The sequence below is a fragment of the Cygnus olor genome, chromosome 4 (genome assembly GCF_009769625.2).
Source record: "Cygnus olor isolate bCygOlo1 chromosome 4, bCygOlo1.pri.v2, whole genome shotgun sequence".
NCBI classification, from domain to species: Eukaryota; Metazoa; Chordata; class Aves; order Anseriformes; family Anatidae; genus Cygnus; species Cygnus olor.
This window is the reverse complement of record NC_049172.1, coordinates 7,816,260-7,839,607: the sequence shown is the minus strand read 5'-3', so window position 1 is coordinate 7,839,607 and position 23,348 is coordinate 7,816,260. Positions and strand designations below refer to the sequence as shown.

Here is a 23,348-nt window from a genome sequence, read left to right as displayed (position 1 = left end):
ATTAGGACAGTACAAACAATAGGTAACCTTGAGGACAGGAGATTGGACAGTGTGAGGCGATGGCCAAACACAACCAGTCAGTATAATCACTGGTTGGAGGTATGATCCAGTCTACCAAACATCTTCAGAATACTATATCTCAAACCTAAAGCATAAGGAAGGCAAACTGAAACAGATTGTCATTGTGCAGATTCAGGTCACGTTCTGTCAGAAGGAATTAAACAGAAAAAAAGTTTTATGCAGATGTAAGAAAATTTTCAAGATGCTGATAAAGCATTTTTCTTCATTTATAGAAAACGAAGTCTGAAAAAGATTGAATTTTGGCATGCTACTGAAATCAGTGGTACAAACACTTGAAAAAAATACCAACATCTGGAGAAAACTTTTTCACACATACACAAAAAAAAAAATATTAAAAAAATGCATAAACAAGTAGTCTATAGATAGGAGATACTGATATATGGCAGATCAAACATATAAACGTGACAGTGGTAGTTAATTTGAACATGCAAGTGCCATTATCACATTATATCATCCTATGAAAATCTCTGAATTTCTTTCATCATCATTTCATCAGGTTAAACTGCAGCAAATAGTATCCATATAACAACACCTTTTCCAGGAGTTTTCAGGAACACACCTACATGAGGTGACAAATACCAGCATATGAGGTAAATAAAATTCATTAGACAACCTGCTTTCAAATAACCACCATCAGAAAATGACCAGTATCTACAACTGAAGAGGCAAAATGAAGTTAGTTAATATATTATTCTTAGAATTTGTAATAATATTCATTACAGTTTTACTATTAAAACCAATGAGCTTCAGATCCTCTCAAGGGTCAATACAAAGCCTTTATTTTGCCTTTAAATTTCCATATATAATTTTCAAATAATCACTGGATATAGAGGTGAAATGTAGCGCTTTTTTAAAAAAAAAGACTCCTGTTGCCAATTCTACAGTGCACAAAAAATGTTTCACAGATATAAACAACAATTAATAGAACTATATCAAACAGTCTTTAAGAGTCTGTATTAGCAGTTGCCAAATACAGATATCTTAACAGAATATATGTTTTTTTTTCATTTTTTTTTAAACACTGAAAGGTAACTGTATTTGAACATGCCATTATGATGCCCCTAAAAATATTAATCATTCTATTATTTAGGTATGAATTATCATACTCCATTTTCAGGTGCTAAGTTTAAAATTGCTCACGTTGTCAACACAATAGCAAAACACTGCCATTCTTTCTACTAACACATCACAGCATAAAGTTGGTGGTATTAATTAAATAGAGACATTCCAAAAGCATGTATCCATTTTCACATCGTCAGCAGAATGATTACATGAAAGTGTTTCATGTAATTTTGGTCTACATCAAGAAAGCCTGGTGTTAAAAAAAAAAATTCTTTTTAATGAGGAAACCAAGGATGAGAGAGGCACAAAGGATGGGTGCAAGAATAAAAAGGTGCAAGGCAGAGAACAGTACAGAGAACAGTGGAACAGACAACAATAGCAGTGAGAATGAACATGACTAGATTTCAAAGAAAGGTGGTATGTTTTATGTTGCAGAGAGGTTAAAAAAACTACAGGCAGCAGGATGATGCTAGAAAGGAACTGAATCACCTTCATTTCAGAACACCATAAAGAGGATGTGTAAAATATAATATGGAGCTCACACAGGATGAGGAACATTTAAAAAAAAAAAAGAGAGAAAAAACTCTTCACTGAGTGAACATTGTCTATTCTGTATATTCTAAGGCAAGATTCTGAAGAAAACACAGTGTCATCATGTAATTAAAGATTGTATCACAAACCATAGATACAACAAGGCCATATTAAGGTTACCTGGGCAATCTTAAATCAAAGCTTCCCAGGTTATTCTAATGGCTTCTGTAAACAGCATAAATGCATGCACATATTCTAGATGGGTGCTGAATATGATCTTTAGTGCTGGATAATCTGAGATCATAAATACATAGAACGTGTTAGCATAGTATGCTATTTCTCAAAAACAGAGAGGATGAGTAAGTTTTAGTATTTTCCTTAAGTCATAGCAACAAGCCCCTTTTTTTCAAGCACAACAGCAAAATATATCTCAATCAACAAACAAAAAAAAGAAAGAGGAAAAAAACATCTCGCAGCAACAAGATATTGCACTTTTCAGGAGACAAACTATTAATGCTCCCTTCCATGTGCCAAGCAGAATTAACTGTCATAAATCATCTCTACTGCAAGTACAAAGCATGTATTTTGTTTGCTGTCCAATTTATCTGTTGTACATGCAACTTGAAAAGTCACAGTTTTATCATGCATGAGTATATTACTTCTGACAACTTCACTAATAGCATTCTTCGCTAAATACATAAGAACTTTTCTGATAACAAAATTGTTCCAGCTTGTACCAAAGAAGATGGCCACTATTTTTAATATAAACTGAATAGACTATTCTTACATTAAATACAACCTTTCCAGCAGACAAGGTCACACCTTCCTAATGAGAATGGTTTCTGATAGTTACTAAAACAGGCACAAGCAAACAGCGATATTACAGAATTTTGAGGTCCAAAATACATTTGCCTTTAAATTCTACTTCAAAAGTCCCACCACATAAAACAAAATGTATATCTACACAATCACACGGAATGAACGTTCTCTTATAGAAATAAACTTTCACAAAAGTTTAGTAAAGAAATAGTTTATCCAGGAAAACGTAAAACATTCTCTCAGCGCTTATATATATATATATATATATATATATTAAAAAAAAAAAACTAGACAAAAATCAGTAGCTGTTCCGGATTATGAAAAGAGAAACGATATACTTGAGATTTAAATTTGTCAAAAAACTAAGTGGATGACAGCTTACTTATTAGGAAAAGAAAAAAAATATATAATTACATTTAAATAAAGTGTATGCTTTTTCCAGTAATGCAAATTCCACCCAAAAAAAATACTGTTCCTGAAATTGATACAGTAATATCCCATCAGAAGACACTCATAATGACCTCTTTGGTTTTCAATCAACTCTTTTGGGGATACAAAATAAGTTTACAGAAATGATTGTCCTAATTACCTGTGATATTCATATTACTACTTCTTGTAAGTGAAAATCCATTTATACTGGTATTTTTTCCAAAGTATTGCTTTACTATTCCATGTTATCCACTGATATTTCAAACACCACTGAAAATAACATTTGTAAAATTATTTTGAGTGTAATTTTAAAAAGAAAAGTCATGCCTAGCATGTAGGCTAATCAAGGCTCTACATGGCACTGAGTTATATCCTCATCAGTGCTGCTATACTAAACTGTTTAGCCTTCATTCTAAAATGGCCCAGCAGAACTGGAAAGCCTTTCTTATAAAAATATCTCTTTTTGTGTGAGTGTTTAAATTCAACAATATAATTTGTATTTCGTATTCAGAAAGATATATAAATGTAAAAACCTTTATAACGAAGAGAATTACAGACTTATGCAACAAGAAAAGCCAGAAAGAGTAACACCCGGACAATGGGAAATGTTGGTCTCTTAGTTTTGCTTTATATAATAAAAGCTGGTACTTATATGACCCTCACTATCAGTAAAAAAAATAGGATGGCAAAGGAAGGGGGAATAACACCTTGGGGTTTTTATGGAATTCACCCACACCTTAAAGTGGAAAGGGGAGTCTTTCTTCACTGGTGAATGTAGTCCTTCCATTCTGCAGAATGTGGCAGGGGAGAAGCTAGTGCCTTTAGAATCAGGCTTTCTATCAGAAATTAGTTTGCTTCACATTTAAGTGTGCTTTACATTGAAATCAGTCACTAAATGATATTTAAAAAAAAAAAAACTGAAGTGAAATATTGAAATATCAATTATAACACTACTAACACTGAAAATACATGCTTAACTATATCAAAGTTTTGAAGGAAAGCAATCTGTTGTGATCATTGATACATGGTGTTATATCGAAAACTGTTTTCAACCATGGTGGTAGAAGATTTGACTCCTGTTTAAATAGCAGTGCTGATGGCAATAAGGGAAGAAGTCTTTCACTTTCTTCTCCTGGCAACAGAATTATGAATGCATTTTATCTTCAGCCTTACTTCACAAAATTCTTTAAAAAAAAAAGCTTCATTTAATTTAATTTGTACAGGAAATATCCTGGATGTTAAAAAAAAAAAAAAAGAAGAAGAAGAAGAAGAAAATGAGATGGTGAAATTGGCACCTAGAGTTTGGATGCAAACACTGATTAACAGTTCAGCACCGCAATATGTTATACTTTAATATTTTTTAAGAAGTGGTCATAAATAATTCAAGTATCTGTTTTAGCCATATTTCCCTGTTCTTAAAGCTGGTATCAGACAGAATAAATAAAATATAACTGCTAAGTATAAATTAACTAATCCGAGGAAAAAGCCTAATGTTATTAGACTTGCTATAAATATTTTGCTCCATTTCTGTGAAGGAACTATGCATCCGTGTCCTGCACAGAACGACGACTTTGCCCGTCCTCCAGGTACGCCCAGAGGGCAATGTAGGCTATAATGACCCATCTGTTCACTACTGGCAAATAGCAAACTTCTAATGAAGACAGATGTGGGTCACCCTGTACAAGAAGGCTGCAGGGTGTTAATGAATCCACCTAATGGTCACTACCTGCCACTGTTGACTGATTGATGAGCAAAAGGGTTAAGCTTCAAAAGCAAAGACAAGTACTTCAGGTAATTATTAGTCTTACTTGTGTATCTCTGTCACACACGCTTCCTAATACATACATACATATATGTGCGCACACATACACACGCTTTAATGTTGTCATGTTGTCTTCCCCAATTTAAAAAAAAGAAAAAAAGCTTCTCTTATTTTTTCTTTGAACAGCCTGAAAAATATTAAACAAAGACCTTGTGAGAAATTTATTACCTTTATTGCCCAAAGAAATAGAAGTACCCAATATTCACTGTAATTTTTAGACACAACCTCTGACACTAACAGGAAAACTAAAAATCTTAAAGGAAATAATTACCAGTTGCAAAACTCTACAAGTAATCACATTTAATAAAAATTATCATCTGATAGCATAGGAAGGAACTTTTACAGTGAACTCCATTCACACAAGGATACAGGGTAATAGATTTTTGTTGTAATGATCACCACAGGAGTTAGAGAGGATTCAACTAATTCTGACAATTCCATATGAAGGTGATGGCACCACAAAAAAAACAGCTATTTATGAATGAAGTATTGACATAAATCCAACCATTCATCAATTCAGATAGTAAGCAAGTGTCAAGAGATATTGCAATGTGAACACTAGAGAAGGAAGTCTCCCTTGAGAAAAAGAATTATATATGTAGATAGATATAGATATATGCCCTCTAGTGAAAAGTGTTATGACTGAGTTACTGTGAGGTGAAACTTGCACAGAATTTACCAGCTGCCAGGATTCACCAGGATTTTGTTAATAAACAGCTAAAATAATGCAAACTCACAGCACTATGCATGTATGTTAAAAGGTAAAATATAAAGTTAATAGTAGAAGGAAGTATTTTTTATGTAAAAACTTTTGAGAGGTGGATTTTTTACTTTTATTTTCTGAATATGACAAAGAGAACCAACAAATTTAATTTTTGATAACTCTACTGATAGAGATAGGTAACCCAAAAATACTAAGTGCTACAAATCACCCACAGGGAAATATTCTTTACCAGCCATACCAGGTGATGGTATATTAAAAACTAATCCTGTAGTAATAGTGTAGTGAATAGCACATTGCTTTAGTAGCAGGTTTCCTAAAAATGTGTGAAGACACCCTTACTAGAAGATAAATTTTTATCCCTTGCCATGTTCATCTCTTGAATAACCCTGAATCAGCCCTGTAATCTCATTCTCTACATTCTTAACTGTAAAGCAAACACCAGGATCCCAGCACATTCAGTCTGTAAACCTCAAAATATTCATATAGGGAGGTGGGGGACTACGGGGTGTGAATTTCAAGATAAAATGTATTTGAGAAGTAAACAGTATTATTACATCCTTTTTTTAGGTTAATACATGGTGAATTTTTGTCTTGGTAGAAGTCAGGTTTTTTATCCAAATCACAACATAGCAAAAAGTCTCAACAAACAAAAGATAACACTGAACTACTTGTAATTCTCAGTATTATCAGACAAACAACAGCCTTTTCAAGTTTTCAGTTGTAACACTATTTTTGAACACAATGGGATATAGTTGTTGTTAATCTTGTGTATGCATTAAACCCACTTTTTCCATTCATATTGTAAAAATCTATGCAAAACAAGTGAGTCAGCAGCACTCAAAAACTTTCCATTTGTATAGTCAGAGATTTCCTGTAAATATAAGGAAATTTATGCCTACTCAGTGAGAGTAAAAACTGCAACTTTGCCTAATGTATGCCAAGAAAGTCTCTAGTGTAAGCTACCTTTTCAAACACATTTAAATTCACAGCTGATTTACTGTTGTTCCCAGAATTTAAATGATTAAGAAGCTTCAGTATTTTGCCTGAGGCAACAGAAGTTCTCTCTTCAAGATCCAGTAACTCCTATCTATATGATTCTTTTTGCCAGCAGCTATTAACATTACATCCAAGATGAAATTTAATATATATGGTCTATTGATATGTAACAGAGGGTTTTCACTGATTTATCCTGTGAGAACAAGCTAACAGCAAGGTTAAAAAAAAATGGGAACAATGTGTACTAAACATAAGTGTAGAAAATAGTAATTCTGTAATCATGATTACATAATTAATACATGGATTAATCCATAATACATGGATTATTTACAATGTCACTGGCAAATAAAAGCTATCGGGATATAAAAACCCTCCTAGCCTTTAAAGAGAAACTCGAGTGTTAATGTCATCAATAATAGTGTATATACAGAACATTCTGAAAGGGAGTGCATTGTTTTTCATTTAGCTCACTTGCCTGTTGAAGAACTGTAATTTATTAATGAGAAATACTTACGATTCCAGTAAAACGTGATTATCAGTGTATTCTATTTTTATCTATATCAACTTTCCTTCAGGGGTGTCATCACAACCAAGAAAGGATCATGTAGCTTTAAAACTTATAGTGCATGCAGAGAAAGCATTCATATTTTTTTTAAATGTCATTTGAGCAGAATGTCATTTCCCTATATACGCATGCTTCGCTCATGCTTCATTCTGCTCACAGAAAAGACAGATTCCTGAAAAGGGGAGGGGAGGCAGGAAGAAGCAGTTGCATGCTTAAATAGCATAGCATACACATTAAACAAGCACTTATGGTCAGAACAGCTTCAGAAAATTTGCTGGTAGTATTTACAGGTTCGGATTAACTTGTAAACTGATTTAAACATAAATGTGAGGTAAAAGTTGCAGATATTTTTTAAAAGGAAGACTGGTTAAAAGGTACTAAGTACAACGTCCAATACGTGCTACCCTCAAGTCAGGTAGAAAAAGTTGTTGCACATTTCTTTTCCCAGGGATGTCCCTCTTCAGAGCCATAGGAATATAGCAGACTACTAACTTGGGGCACAAATAGTAAAATAGTACTACGTTTTTCAACCATCTTATTTTGAGACAACAAATCAGTCCTTTACCAGACTGGCAAAGGGTGCATCCCTAACACAGGGACAATAGTATTGTCTTACTTAGTATGGCAAGTGAACGTATTTTTAACTTCACAATGTCCTGAAACTCATAGGACTATGTATATGTTGCCAGTTCAATACATATATATGCTTAAAACACAATAAAGAAATGGGAACTGAACTGACTACTTCACATTTTTAATCATTTCATATTAAGGCATTGGAGCTTAACAAATACACTCAGAATTTGCATTTATTTTTATTATTGGCAAGGTACATCCCTCCTCACATGTAATGCTTTGTTCTAAAAATAAATAAATAAGATTCGTTCTACAGATATCTTCCAGAAATCTGAGTCAGGAAAAAAAAAATAAAATCCAGCCAAAATCTTAAAAAAAAAACACCAGTTTCCTTCCATTTCAAGGAATCGAGCCTTTGATAACAACCCTCCATAAAGAAGCACATTTACACAAATCTGCATTAGGCCAGAACTCTTCTTTCTCCTCATCTTGATTATAAATGGATTTAGAAATTATATCATTTCTTGTCTCTCTTCAGCAACCTTTTACACAGTTGAAGTCGATTACAGTAGTCTTCCTTTGTTCTTAAACTAATACAGCTCAATCATTCCTTCCATCTAGAAACAATCTCACATTAGTCTCGTTATTTTCCTCTCAACTATCTCTGATTTCTCTACACGTTTTTGACTTGAAATGCGCTAACTGTGACACAGCACTCCAGATGAAGCCTACTCTATGTAGCACTGCCAGTAAGTAAATGCCTTGAGTTTCACATGCCTTCCAGGCAATACATCTATGTGCACATACTAATACAGCATCTGGGATTTATCTTTCTCACAACATTGCAAAATTCTTGACACAAATTCAGTATAGAGATGGTTGCTCTTTGGCATTCTTCAGGGTATTCAAACCAAAGCTACCTAAATGTCATGAGTATTAGTGAACAAAAAGTTGACAGCATTTATCCAAGTTGTGCTCATTTTTGTTGATACTATAGGGGATACTGTATTTTGTTGATACTATAGAGCAGAGCAGGCCGAGGGGAGGCCTCATGGCGGCCTGCAGCTCCCTCACGAGGGGAGCGGAGGGGCAGGCGCTGAGCTCTGCTCTCTGGGGACAGCGACAGGACCCGAGGGAATGGCATGGAGCTGGGACAGGGGAGGGTCAGGCTGGGGGTTAGGGAAAGGTTCTGCACCCAGAGGGTGGTCGGGCACTGGGACAGGGTCCCCAAGAAAGTGGTCACAGCACTGAGCTGCCGGAGTTCAAGAAGCATTTGGACAATGCTCTCAGACATGTGGTCTGATTTTTAGGTGGTCCTGTGCAAACCTAGGAGTTGGACTCCATTCTTTCCAACTCAGGATATTGTATGGTTCTGTTCTATGATTCTATACTAGCAGTTCTACCAAATGAAATTTGTGTCTCTAGTTATTTTTCCAAAATGATTCAAGAAAATGTCATTTTGCACTTGGTCAGTTATTATAAGATGCATCTGTAAAAGCTTAACTTCCTTAAGATAAAGTGTCTTAGTTGTACTACTATAGCTGGAAAAAAAAAAGTTTTATGGACTTTTCACCACAAAATACTAATGCAGTAAATTTTAAGTATCCAGATCAATGCTTTGCATTTTTAGATGAACTACTGCTCTTTTCTGATGTGATATCAGTCTGTTGCTTCCTTCCTAATTCCCAGTTTAAAAACAGCCTACAGATGTTTTTGAATTTATGAACTACTTAATTTATGAATTCCAAGGTCATAGTACTTCATTTTTAAGTACATATTTAATAATACAAAAAATGACTATAAATATATTAGGATCAGCAAACTATTTACGTATTGATTTAAGTTCCTACAATAAATTTTTACAATAAAAATGTACATATCTTCTTTATTGCATATAGATTACTTTCTTGTAATGTAAAGAAATCAATCACAACTCATAAAAAGCCTAAATTAGTTATCTACTGAAATTTTATTTATATTCTACTTATGTATTAGTACTGCAATGCAACCTATCTTAGTATATTACAAGAAGCCCAGTGGCATGGTGGTCAGCCTCTTCTCACAGGTAACTAGTGACAGGTCTAGAGGGAATGGCCTCAAGTTGCGCCAGGGGAGGTTCAGATTGGGAATTAGGAGACATTTCTTCTCAGAAGGAGCAGTCAGGCATTGGGACGGGTTGCCCAGGCAGGTGGTGGAGTCACTGACCCTGGGGGTGTTTATGGAAAGGTTGGACCTGGTGCTTAGGGACATGGATTAGTGGGTGACATTGGTAGTAGGGTGATGGTTGGACCAGATGATCTTGGAAGTTTTTTCCAACCTTTATAATTCTATGATTCTAAACCAGATGTTTGTTGGATTTTTTTTTTTGTAGTTCTATTTACTTTTTCCCAGAAAAACTTTTTTGTACTGGGGACATGTTAAAGGAAAATTTGATGTCTGTTCCTTCAAAATATTGCTTTTTTTTTTTTCAGGACATGATTCCAAGCATGGAGAGATAAAGCAAAGCAATAAAATGAGTGGAAAGATGACTGTCAAGTTTCCTATAGTTTTTCTTTGGTTGGTTATTTTTATTAACGTTTCATTTTAAATACAAACAAAATGAAATTTATAAGTCCCTCCACATTTTCAGAGATACTGGCTGCACTTTCAGCAAGATTTTACCTCTTGATAACTTTTTTTCTTCCCTTTAGTCCAGTAGGACTTTGCATCTGCTTTGGCTAAAAGATCTAGTTCCTTAAAAAAACATATTTTTTTTTTCCATTAAAAAGCTCGGGCAGAGGAACAGAACAGTTCATGATGAGACAAGATTATCATAAAAACTTACAGTTGTTAGTAATCACCCTCTAAAATCAAGGACCAGTCCTGCAAACCTCACTGACTCCATTTGTTTCTCATTCATGAAACTACTTATACAAATATATATAGTATATATATACACTAACAAAAAAAAAAAAAGACAATATAAAAAAAAATCCAGTAAAATACATCATACAGACATTGTAACAAAAATAAACATCCTAATCTCTGGAAATTCTGATTAAATTACAACTTTAAAAGAAGTCCAAATATCTTCAGACATGAAAACTCTCAGTAAGGTCATTTAGAAAACGTTTCTCTCTCCCAAAAGAGTCTCTGTGATAAATATGCAGTCACAGACGAACATTTTAATGTTTTTGATCCTAAATTAGAATGAATTGATGATTAAAAACAATGCAATTTGCAGCCTGGTCTTTAGAACAAAGAATGGACATGGTAACATTTGTAGGCAAGTAATTCATCCTTCTGCTATAATTTTGAACCTATTAGTCAATCGTAACCAAATTTGACTGAGAGCTTGCAGATACAAAATTCTTACCAGCTTTGTGAAAAAGATCACTTTGAATATCTTTTTCTCTTCTGATTTATAGGATGCACTGTGAGCTTAAGTCTTATCAGAAACCTGTGGATCCACAGGAAAATGTCATGAATGCCTTTGCAATAGAAAAAGCATAAATTAGCATCTAATCTTTCCTGGGCAGCTGCAAATCCAGTCCCAAAGCTCAGGTTTAAGTCTGGTTGTAAGAGTATGGTTTCCAGTTACTGCATTCAATCCCAAAGCACAGAGCAGAGTTCAGCTGACTGTTCACATGACTATTGCCCCCCTACACCCTTTAACTGTAGTATTGTAGCTATAGACAAAAGATTTTTTTTTACGTGGCCAGTTGTGCTTTTCACACTTGGAAATATTGAGATTTTGTTACAGTAATTACAATACATTGTTCATCAACTTAAGTTACTGGAATGTATTCTCAGCTTTAATTCTCACTTAGCTTTTATTTGAAAATATGAAGCAATATTCATTCAAATTTTTATTGAACCAGCTTGAAGAAAAAAAAAATCTATGCTTCTACCTACATGCAAAAACCTACTTATCTTTCCCTTCTCTAACCCTTCCTGCCTAAAAAGACCAGTTTTCCTCTCCTTCCTGAATCTATCTAGTTTTCTTCATTGCTTACTACTAGGTCCTCTCAACTCTTTTTACACCCTCCTGCATATGCTTTTATGTCATTGTTTCTGCCTTCCTCTTCTGTCAAAGGCAGCTTTACCTACCCAGGGAAGGCTGAAGTAGTTCATTAGGGCTAAAGGAATTAAAGAGCCAAGAAAGCATAATCCTACGATATGACCCCTTAGCATGGCACACATATGATCATACACTATACATAATAGCTATACGTAAAGCTTAAGTTCTTTGAACTTTAATAAAGCTTTTTACCTTGACAAAATGATTTATTTGCCTCTTTCTTTCAAGACTCTAGACGTTTCTGTCTTTTGTCCTGGTAATGGCTGTTCCTGGTTTAATAAAATTCCAGCAAGTTACCTCTAGTACTCACAACTTTGAAAAAATGATGCTTGATGTTCCTATATTAATTAATACTTCAACTTGTTAGTATCTATCCCCTTTTAACATACCCTTTAATCCTTTAATCTATCCTTCTTACGATACTTTACAGAAACACTGAGGTAAAGTAGAAAAAATAAGAACACAAAATGACAAGAGTGTTTCTTCATACACAGTCTTCACTCACAAATACATTTTGCAGGAGACATGGAAAAGTCAGTCAAAAGAGAAAAATGCAGTTGGATCTCATTAAGCATTTTTTTCTTTTAATATCAATCTCTAAAAATATAACTATATAAGCAAACAAAAATAAAAAAATATTTAACTAAGGAAAAAGTATAGAAACAATTACTTTAAATTTTATTGCTTAAGCCTTCTCTCTGCATGAATACCTAAAGGTTCCAAAATTCTGCCATGCAATATAAAACATCTGAAATATTCCAGTTATTCAGTTTGAAACGTCTTAAAAATGAACAGCACAGATAATTTATTCTGAGTGTATTTTTATGTATACTTATTGGATATTGATGAATTCTGAGAAAAATTGTGACTATGAATCATTCAATTTTAACTCTGACATATGATTCCAAGTGTGTGAAAATACACTTCGCAATCTCTACAAACAAAATATAGAAATCTTATGCTATGAGATTATTTTTAGGGGTTTTACAGTGAAATATGGTAGCAGAAAAAAAAGCCCATGATTTTTGATTCTTAGATGTTTGGAGTTTTTAGTTTAGTTTTGTTTTGTTTGATTTTCAATATAAATGCAACGTTTTTTCATCCTGCACAGAAAATCTTTACACCTGAAATGCAGATATAGATTAGTCTTTAAGTAGTATGAAAAAGCTGAAGTGGCATTACCTTCTTTTCTTCCTGTAATTCTATTACTTCATGATACCATGGGATGAGGAGGTCATATTTTTTCTTGCCTTCTTTTTGATGTTGATGTTTTCATAATGCAGCACAGTCTCCCTTTAGAAAGTTAAAGGAAAGATTTATGAGCCTTCATTTTTAAATGCTTATCTAAACACACTTAGTGAAAGCCTATTCTCCTGTTACAAACAGCTGCTGTTTGCAATAACTAATGAAAGCCTAGATTACTTACTAATGGGAGGGGTCCCACAATATTGTACAATTAAGCTGTAAACCCAAAGAAGCAACACAAATCATGTTTCAATAATGGCAAAATCATGTAGTTGTTATCACAGGAGGACCCTAACAACCACTCAATGGAGAAAAAAATAAAAACCATACAGGAAATATGACACACCATTTTTGAGATACGTTACTGTACCACATTTAAAACAAAGCTTCAAGTGAGTTATGAGGCTCTAACTCTAATTATGAGAATTACCAATGAAATCAGCTAGAATAGACCTATCTACATCACATACACTGAAAAAATGTTGAAAGCTCTCTTGGTAGCGGCAACACTCTGAAGAGCTGTTTTATGATTTAGTTTTAGGAAAAAAAAAAAAGGAAAGAAAAAAAGAAAAAAAAAGACTTTAAGGAAATCACTTTAAATACACAAATAAATTTTATGAACACTTCAAATGGTCGTAAACAATGGTAAGTCTGTCCAAGACACTGGAAAGGATTTCAACTATGTGTACTGGGTCTAGCTGGTATGGAGTTAACTTTCCCCACTGTAGGTCATATAATGTTGTGCTCTGCACTTGTAGCTAGAACAGCATTGATATCACACCAATGTTTATTGCCAAGGAGTGCTGGCCCAACATCAAGACTCTCTTCAAATTTCCTCAAAACCAGCAGAATGGGGACAGGCAAAAGGTAGGGAGGGGACATTGCCAGGGCAGCTAACCTAAACTGACCAACGGGATATTCCATACCTTGCAGTGTTACACTCAACAATAAATGTGGGAAAGGGGAAGGAGAAGGAAGGACTCTCATTATGAAGACGTCTGTCCTCTCAGACAACTGCTATGCGTATTTTGGCCCTGCTTCCCAGGATGTGGCTGAACATTGCTCGATGATGGGAAATAGAGAATAATTGTTTTCTCTCTCTCTTCGCTTCTGAGAGGCCTTTGCTTGTTTTTTCTTCTTTCTTTGCCCTTAATTAAATTATCTTTATCTTAACTCATGAACATTTTTCTTTCCCACCACACTTTCTTCTTCCTCTCTCCCTTTGAGGATAAGGAGTGAGAGAGTGGTTGTGATGTAGTTCAGCCATCCATCAGGGTGAAACCAACACAGCCCTTTTTGGTGCCCAATGTGGGGCTTGAAGGGTTGAGATAACAATAGATTTGACCAGAGCGCTTTAGAGGGAACTTACAATCATCAAATTTATTTAACAATTGCTGGTCACAATGTTGACTGGTGTGCTCTGAATGTTGTTCTTTGTGATCCTGTTATATGTGATCCATGCCATGTTCTCTCTTTTGCTATATACCACATCTGAGAGCTTGTTAATGGCTGTGTTTTTTTTGTTTATTTGTTTGTGATTTTTTTTTCCAGATTGCTGTGCTGTAAAGCACTGGCCTTTACCCTAATCTGATATTTGGGCCCTGCATTGTTCTCATCTCTGTACTTCGGGAACCACCTCATGAAGAATATTAACAACTACGTTCCCTCTTTTTCTCCTCTGGAAGTCAATTGGTGGAGGATATCAGGAATGGTACCTCTTCCTCCTTCCCCTAAAGACTAATTACAATAGCTTTTGAGTATTTTGAATGTCCTTGTGTAACCAACATACTCGTATTGATAGTCTCCAGAATGTGTTTCTTGGTTTTCCTAAGGGCAGTGGATTTACGTGGCAAAGTTTTGGTATCAGGGGGCTGCAGCTGTGGCCTCCATAAGAAGAATCCAGAAGCTGCCCCATGTTAGACAAGGTCCACTTTCAACTGGCTCCAAAGGGACCTGCTGCTGGCCCGAACCAAGCCTCTAAGCAATGCTCTCTGGAAGAGCATATTTAAGAAAGGGGGAAAAGATCTGCTGAGGAACAGCAGCTGGGAGAGTGAGGAATGAGAAGCAGCCCTGCACCCCCCAGGTCTGTGCAGCAGGAGGGCAGGAGGTGCTCCAGGCATGCAGCAGCAGTTCCCCTGCGGCCTGTGGAGAGGCCCCTGGTGGAGCAGGCTGTCCCCCTGCAGCCCATGGGTCCCACATGGAGCAGATCTCCACGCTGCAGCCCATGGAGGAGCCCCCGGTGGAGCAGGTGGATGTGGCCTGGAGGAGGCTGAGGCCCATGGAGAGCCCCCGCAGGAGCAGGCCCCGGGCCGGAGCTGCAGCCCGTGGAGAGGAGCCCACGCAGGAGCAGGGGGTCTGGGGGGAGCTGCCACCCGTGGGGGACCTGTGCTGGGGCAGTTTGCTCCTGGGGGATGGACCCTGTGGTACGGAGCCGTGTGGGAGCAGTTCTTGAAGAGCTGCGGCCTGTGGGAAGCCCACACAGGCTCAGTGCTATAGAGTGGCCTCATCCTCCATTCCCCCATTCCCCTGCGCCGCTAAGGGGAGGAGATGGGATAAGGTGGATAGGGGGAAGATGTTCTTGTTTTCCTTCGTTGTTTCTTACTTCTCTAGCTTGTTAGTAATAGGCAAAAACTTTTACTGATCTCCTTACTCTGAGTCTGTTTTGCCTGTCACAATAATTGATGAGCGATCTCCCTGCCCTTATCTCAACCTTTCAGCCCTTTTCAGCGTGTTTTCTCCCCCTTTACCTTTGAGGAGGGAAGTGAGAGAGTGGTTGTGGTGGAGCTCCACTGCCCACCTGACACCACAGAATACCACCCAGGAATGGGCCCCAAGGCAGCGTGGTGGTGGGTAACAAGGTGAGTGGGAGGTACCTGTCACTGTCTCCTCCAATGGTTTTGGACTTCACCCCTGAACAAGTGCAGAATCCTAAAAACCTGACAGAATGTTTGAAAGACGTATATCCAGACCCTGGCAATTCCAGAGTGCTCACTGCACTGTGCTGGGGCCTGGCCTGCACCTATCCAATGACAGTTAACATTATACAGCACCCTCAGGGGGAGAAGAAACTCTCTGAATCTCATGACCAAATAACAGACACAGTAGTTAGACCAGAGGGCCAACTGTCAATGGCATTATTTGCTCCCATAGTCAAGATAAAGCAATGGAAGCAGAAGTCAGCTCATTTAGTAAGGGAATAAGCTCCTCCTAAGAGCTCTGGAAGGGAAAACCGTAAGGGGCGAGCTGCTCTAAGGCAGGGCCATCACACAAACAGGAAGAACTGTGGCATGCAGGCCACAGTTCGGTTTCACTTGGGGGAGCATCCAGTACACCTGGAATCGACTGCCCCAGAGGTGGAAACACAGCCTTACCATTTGCCATGGACAGATACAGACTGCACTGGAACAAGACGGAGCTCCTAAACACTGGCAGTACATTGACGACATCATTGTGTGGGGCAACACAGCTGGGGAAGTATTTGAGAAAAGGAAGAAAATAATCCAAGTTCTTTCGAAAGCTGGTTTTGCTATAAAGCAAAGCAAGGTGAAAGGACCCGCATAAGAGATTCAGTTCTTGGAAGTAAAATGGAAAGATAGACGTAACCACAACCCTATGGATAGGATCAATAAAATAACAACTACACCCCCCACCAACTAACAAGAAAGAAACACAAGCGTTTCTAGGCCTTGTGTGATTCTGGAGAATGCATGTTCCAGGCTATAGTCAGCTTGTGAGCCCTCTGTATCAAGTGACTCAAAAGAGGAGATATTTTGAGTGGGGTCCAGAGCAACAACAGGCCTTTGAACAAATTAAACAGGAAGTAGCTTTTGCAGTAGCCCTTGGGCCCATCCAGGGGCCAGCTGTGCAAAATGTGCTTTACACTGCACCTGCAGAGAATGGCCTCACCTGGAGCATCTGGTAGAGAACGCCAGGAGAAACTTGAGATCAACCTCTGGGGTTCTGGAGCAGGGGACATCGAGGATCAGAAGCCCACTGCACCCCAACTGAAAAAGAGATACTACCAGCATATAAGGGTGTTTGGGCCACTTCAGAAGTTAGTACAGAAGTACAGCTCCTATTGGTGCGATGACTACCTCTGCTACATTGGATGTTCAAAGGGAGAATCCACTCTACACATCATGCAACTGACGGTACGTGGAGTAAGTGGGTAACAATTATGGAATGAGCTTGAATGGGGAAACCGAACCACCCAGGAATCCTGGAAGAGATCATGGACTGGCCAGAAGGCAGAAATTTTGCAGTATCACCTGAGGAGATAACTTATTCCCAAGAGGCACCACCATATAATGAATTATCAGAAGATGGAAAGCATTATGTTTTGTTCGCTGATGGATTCTGTCATGTTGTAGGAAACCACTGAAAGTGGAAAGCTGCTGCATGAAGTCCTACATGACAGGTTGAGGACATCACAGAAGGGGAAGGTGGGTTGAGTCAGTTTGTGTGTGGGGTGAGTCAGTTTGTGGGGGGGTGGCTACAGCGATGGAAGCAGAGCAACTAGCAGTGCAGAGGTAAACCCATCTGGGCTGCTGCACTGTGGCAAGACATCACTACCCGAGTGGAAAACACTGATGGAAAACTATGTCATGTAGTTGCTCACAAGCCCAAGAATCATGCTACTGAAGAATATCAGAATAATGAGTATGTGGGCTTCAAAAATGGAAGCGGTTCAGGTGGACCTGGACTGGGAACATAAGGGTGAGCAGCTCGATGGGCTCATAAAACATCAGGACATCTGGGGAGAGATGTCACACACTGATGAGCTCATGATCAAGAGATGGATCTGACCACTGAGGCTATCACACGTCCCCCATGAGTGTGAAACCTGTGCTGCGATCAAGCGAGCCATGCGAGTAAAGTCTCTCTGGTGGTGGCTAGGATTTTGGTATGGTGTGGCCTGGCAAATTCACTATATTGGGCCACTCCCATAAACATTCCAAGGCAAGCATTACATACTTACCATGGTAGAAGCAACTGCCATGTAGCTGGAAACATACTCAGTAAACCATGCCACTGACCAAAACATTATCTTGGGCCTGGAAAGGCAATTTCTATGGCATTATGGTACCCCTGAGAGAGTAAGTCAGAAAATAGGAATCACTTCCAAAATAACCTTGTAACCTCCTGGGCCAAGAGGCACAGCATTGACTCGGTGTATCACATCCCCTATCAGCCACAAGCCTCTGGAAAGGTGGAAAGGTATAATGGATTGTTAAAGAGTATGCTATGGGCATTGGGTGCTGGGGCATGGAAAAACTGGGATGCAAATTTAGCAGAAGCCACTTGGCTAGTTAACACCAGAGGATCTGACAACCATACTGGTCCTGATGAAATAAAGCCCCTATACACTGTGGGAGGAGATAAAGTCCTCACAGTGCATATGGGAAGCCCAGGAAAGTGACTGGGGAGGGCAGTGTGGGTTGCTCCTACCTTGGGGAAAAACAAACCCATTTGTGTGATTGTATTCACCAAAGGATAGGTGATGCAAAAGGATGGGGATATCAGGAATGTGCCTCGAAGAGATTTAATCTTCGGAGAAACTAATCTCTAATCTGAGTTACATGTTGTAGGAAGACACCACAGAACCAATGACAGGTCAACTGGGCAAGTGCAGCAGTGATTTAAGCTAAGCTGGTGTTGGCATCCAGAAATCCTGTTTGCCCTGTCCTGAGTGACTGCCTTGGCAGATGAGACCTAAATCATCACTGGTTCTCATGTACATTTTGGGAGAGGCCAACAGAATGGGAAAAATAGTATCTAAATATCCATTAAGGGACTGAAATGAGATGCTTTTCTTCTTAAGCTCAAGGCTATAAGCTCAGCTAGAAAAAACACTTCCTTACATCCTTTTTGACAACACATCTTTTGGAAGTTAAGAGAAGGGGATAAATTAAGATTTAGTTAATTAAGGACTAATTTTACTGTTTGTTTTGCACACCTCTCAGGATCTTAAATTCGACCATCTCTTGGACCTTCATATCTCCAGTGAATTTATCCTTTTCCATTAGTAACACGGCTGTCAGAGTGCCCCTCCTAGATTCGACTTGCTCAGGGATCTACTTGACTGTTCCCATGGGGCATGGCTTTGAAAAGTCAAGGGGCTCAGGAGAGCTGAGCTGGTTGATATTCAACAACACTCTCTTCAAAGTACATTCTAATGTGTGAAAAGGCTATCAAGTGTGGCAAGAGACCAGCCTGGATGAACAGTCAAATGCTCAAGCACGTTACCCAAAGTCGATTATATTTTTTACAAGCCATCAAGTATAAAGTAAATTGACTTTCAGTAAAATAAACCTGTAAAAATGTGTTCATTGCTCTGAAACCACAGCAAAATTAATAACTGCAAGGATTAAGTTTCCAGTGAAACAAGCAAAAATGTCTGCATATGTGAAAGGAAAGTCTTAGTGAAGTATATGAGCTCAGGAATAGCAAAGAATCCCAACTGCTGCAAAGAGAAAGGTTAAAATCATACATGCATACATATATATATATATATATAAAAGCATAATTCATATAAATCTGAATGCCATAACAAACTAATTCTAGAGAACAAACAATGATTTGGAAATCAACAGCTAGAAAACAAAATAAAATATCCTGGCATATTTTCACTTAATGAGTCACATTATATTGCCCAGATGGGCATGAGGTTTAAAATCAGTGTTTTCCCATTATTCTTCTAAAATGTATTCCTTTATATCTCATGGCAAATTAAGTAACACCCTCATGTAAATGGGAAAAAAAAAAAAAAAAGAACAGTTGTGGAAGAGTATTTTCCAATTTCTTGGCTACATTTTTGCCATATTTACAAAGCACAGTGAAAATTTATAATAGCTACCAGAAAAAGTATAAAGTATAAACATTACTTACATGCTGTAGTGAATCTTATGTACATGTATTTTGTTTGCTAGATATACCATAATTACACTACAAACCACAGAGTAGTTTTATTTTATTACATTGCAAAGGCCTCCAAGCAGATTTTCACCTCATTTCCTCAGTTGCATGATCTCCATCCCACTCTGTTTCACTGTTCTCTACAGATACCAATTCTGAAACTAACAATTCCCTACTAACATCAGTTTGTTTCACTAATGATATTGTGATGGGTAATGCTGAAGTTAGAAAACAACAGCCTCAGTTATCTGCTAGCGGAGCTTTGAGGATTTACAACTCCACTGCAGTCCAGCAGGTAGGCAGCTTGTGATTCCAGAGAAGATATTTCACTCTAGAAATCTTTTTAAATGCTTTTTCATTTATTCAGGTAGATTTTTCATTTTAGTTTCAAAGCTGCTTCTTAAGACAAAGGACACATCAAGCAGAGCACAGACCTGTCTCCAAGAGATGCACTGAAAACTGCCGTAAGAAAGTACTGATTAACAACTTAACTTCAAACTAATAATATGGAACAGAATGCATAAAAATGGCAAATATAACAAAATGTAGGTTATCATAGTCCACAACAAGCAGCTACAGTCCTCAACACTATGACCCTGCTCAATGGGCCACTTATCTGTCCAATTACACTTCCTGAACACATCCACATGTTCATTTTCATGGTTGTCAAATGCACATACAGTTATGTCCTATTCCAGATCTTATGAAAGTTAGACCAGAACCAACAGTTCTATTTAACATGATGTGTGTCAAAAATTTTGAAATTTTATGTTCATATATGTGTTGTTTTCTTCTATTACATACTTATGTCACACCCCTTTCTGGTTGTTTGTTTGCTTTTTGTTTTTAACCAAAGTTGGGGCCTAAACTGCTGGTTTCAAACAACAGTACATTAATATAGTAGTCATGAGTTGTACGTGACTGAAAGAAAAATACTAAACTGGATATAATACATCTTTTTTGACTCTCAAGGGGTTATATACATGTTTAGTTTCACTTCATTACCAACTTTTCAACTTCATACTCAACTCTATATGAAATTCAGTCTAGGCTATTAAAGGTCATTCTGCATTAGTTAAAACCGTGTAAAAACACTAACTATAAACTATTGGAGTTTGTAGCAGATCTTACAGCATTTAGTATCAAATTCAATAGGTGGAGCACTTAAATCCAGAAAGTTAAATCCAGTGTGAACCTTCACACAAAACATAAAAATACTTTTTTGATAAAAAGAAATAGTGAAAAATCAGAGACTGCTGATAAAGAATTACCTGGGGTATGCATGTTTCTTTGTAGAATCTGCTTTTACTGGGATAGTACAATGAAAGATCCACAAAACATTCCACAGACATTATGTAGAATTCTACTTCTTGACCAGTTGTATATTATCTCATCTATGCAAACTTACTCTCCCGGTTCAGTTATTACTTGCTCACAGAATCAAAACTATGCTAAATAAACACCACACAAGAATGGAAGTAACGTGGCCTGTAGACTGAATGTATTTAGAGATTCAAAAAGCAGAAAAGCAACCAGTTCAGCAAATATGTTAGATATCTAAGATTTCAATCACTAATTCTAAACCCAATCAACACAATTCACAGCAATTTTTACATGATCTCTATCTAAAAAATCCGTTCTCTCTGTGATCAATATATCATTACTCTCAGAATCACAAGCTAGGAATAAACTGTTCTTCCATTCAGCTTCTGCTTAGAGAGCACTATCTTTACAGTATTTTGAAAATGAGGCTCTACCACCATTAATATAATACAAATCCGGGTTAATCCTGAATATTTTTACAATTAATTCAATAATTTTAGCATCGACATCAGTCCCATCTCAGGGAAAAAAAAAAAAAAAAGAAGAAAAAAAGAAAAAAAAAGATCTATTTTTCCTTCATTTTGATTTTGCACATGTAACCTCAGAATCATGAAAAATATCAGTTAGTGTCTTCCTTGTATTTTATTCCTTCTTTATAAATATGTATCAGCTATACCTATGTTAGCCTTTACTGGAATGAAAAAAGAATGACAGAAAATAAAATGTAATGAAAAGTAGAAAGGAAAACAAAAATATTTTCTTTGCTTGTACATTTCTGCCTCCAACATTTAAAGCACCTTAATATACCATTATTACAAAGGAAAGATGAGAGCTAAACTGAAATTTCTGAGTAAAAGGGTGACAGCACCATCAAGTGGCTTCTGTATGGCATTATTTACTACTGTTCTAGTGCATGATAGAACAAGCATTATTGTCCAGATATGTACAGAATTAAATTCTTAAAGTTGTTTTAAATAGTAATATATTGGATCCTATAGAAATCTGATTTATTTTGAAGTCTATAATAAGGATAAGCAGACTGAAATTTTATACAATTATTTTTGCAGAATTATCTACATTTTATTATACTAAGAAAGGAATAGCATGATATATTAATGGAACAGAACCTTCTCACGGCAGGAAAAGTATGTTCAAACCACACCAGTGGAGGTCTCTGTGAGTTGGATGGCCCTGATCTCCAGCATATCCTCTATGATCTGGGAACATGTTGAGCAGATAGCAGCCTCACATCAGTCAGACTTATTCTCTTTGGCAGCTAAAATTGTAAAGTGAACTCCAAATTGAATCCCATCCAGAGGGATGACAGCTGGAAAAAAAAAGAAAAAAAAAAGTCAGTTTGTGGGTCTAAAGGAGTGAGATTAAATTACTAACAGCAAACTGTAGAAATATAAAGACCCGTTATGGAGAATAAAGTGTGCAGATTGTCATTTTACCATGAGATGATGTACACTTTTCCTTCTCTTTTCTGAGGGCAATACTTGACAAGTACATGAACTTGTCACAGAGCAAGAATAGTATATTCAGAAACATATATTAAACATTTTATACCTCGCGGAATCATACACTTTATCACAGAAACAAACTAATAGTATGCTATTAGAAGTGATCCATACTTTGCAAATCCAAATTAAAAACAATTAAAAAGAAAATGACAAACATTATATCCTATTTTACACAGGTGAAGTTTTTTTTTGAGAGGTACCATTCTTACAGAACAGTGAGCCTTACAGGAATGAAACAAATTGCAAAATTATGAGCAACTTCAAATACCACTGCTGACTGAACTCAAGATTAAGGATTTTCTGATGAAAAACTGAAATCCTGAACAAAATGTTAGATGTAGTCTCTGCTTTTAAAATAAAAATCTTTAATTCTAATCACTTGCTAATAGAAATGAACATGTATTTCCAAATAAAATTAATATGAGAGAAAACTTTACCACAGAACTACATTATCCAGTCATGTGATTGGCATTTCTAGCCATATTCTAACACTTACGGAAGAATGCTCAGCACAACTTTATGGAAAACTTGAAAACCAATTTTAAAAGATTTTTTTTTTGTATAAAGAGATTAAAATATTTATATACCTAGATTTGTACACATGATTAAGTACCTTCTTGAACTGAAATCTTTTCGTGCTACTCACTATTGCTAATGTCTATGTGTGGTGCACTACA

General features: G+C 36.8%; 1 long non-coding RNA gene across 1 annotated transcript in view; it reads right to left on the bottom strand.

Moving 5' to 3' along the window:
• Positions 1-23,348, bottom strand: part of LOC121070084 — a 69,992-nt gene that overhangs the window by 9,605 nt on the left and 37,039 nt on the right. Inside the window, exons 3-4 of the long non-coding RNA XR_005819878.1 lie at positions 22,276-22,475; positions 12,848-12,958 (exon numbers count right to left, since the gene is read on the bottom strand). This is a non-coding gene — a long non-coding RNA (uncharacterized LOC121070084). The remainder of the gene's footprint in view (positions 1-12,847; positions 12,959-22,275; positions 22,476-23,348) is intronic.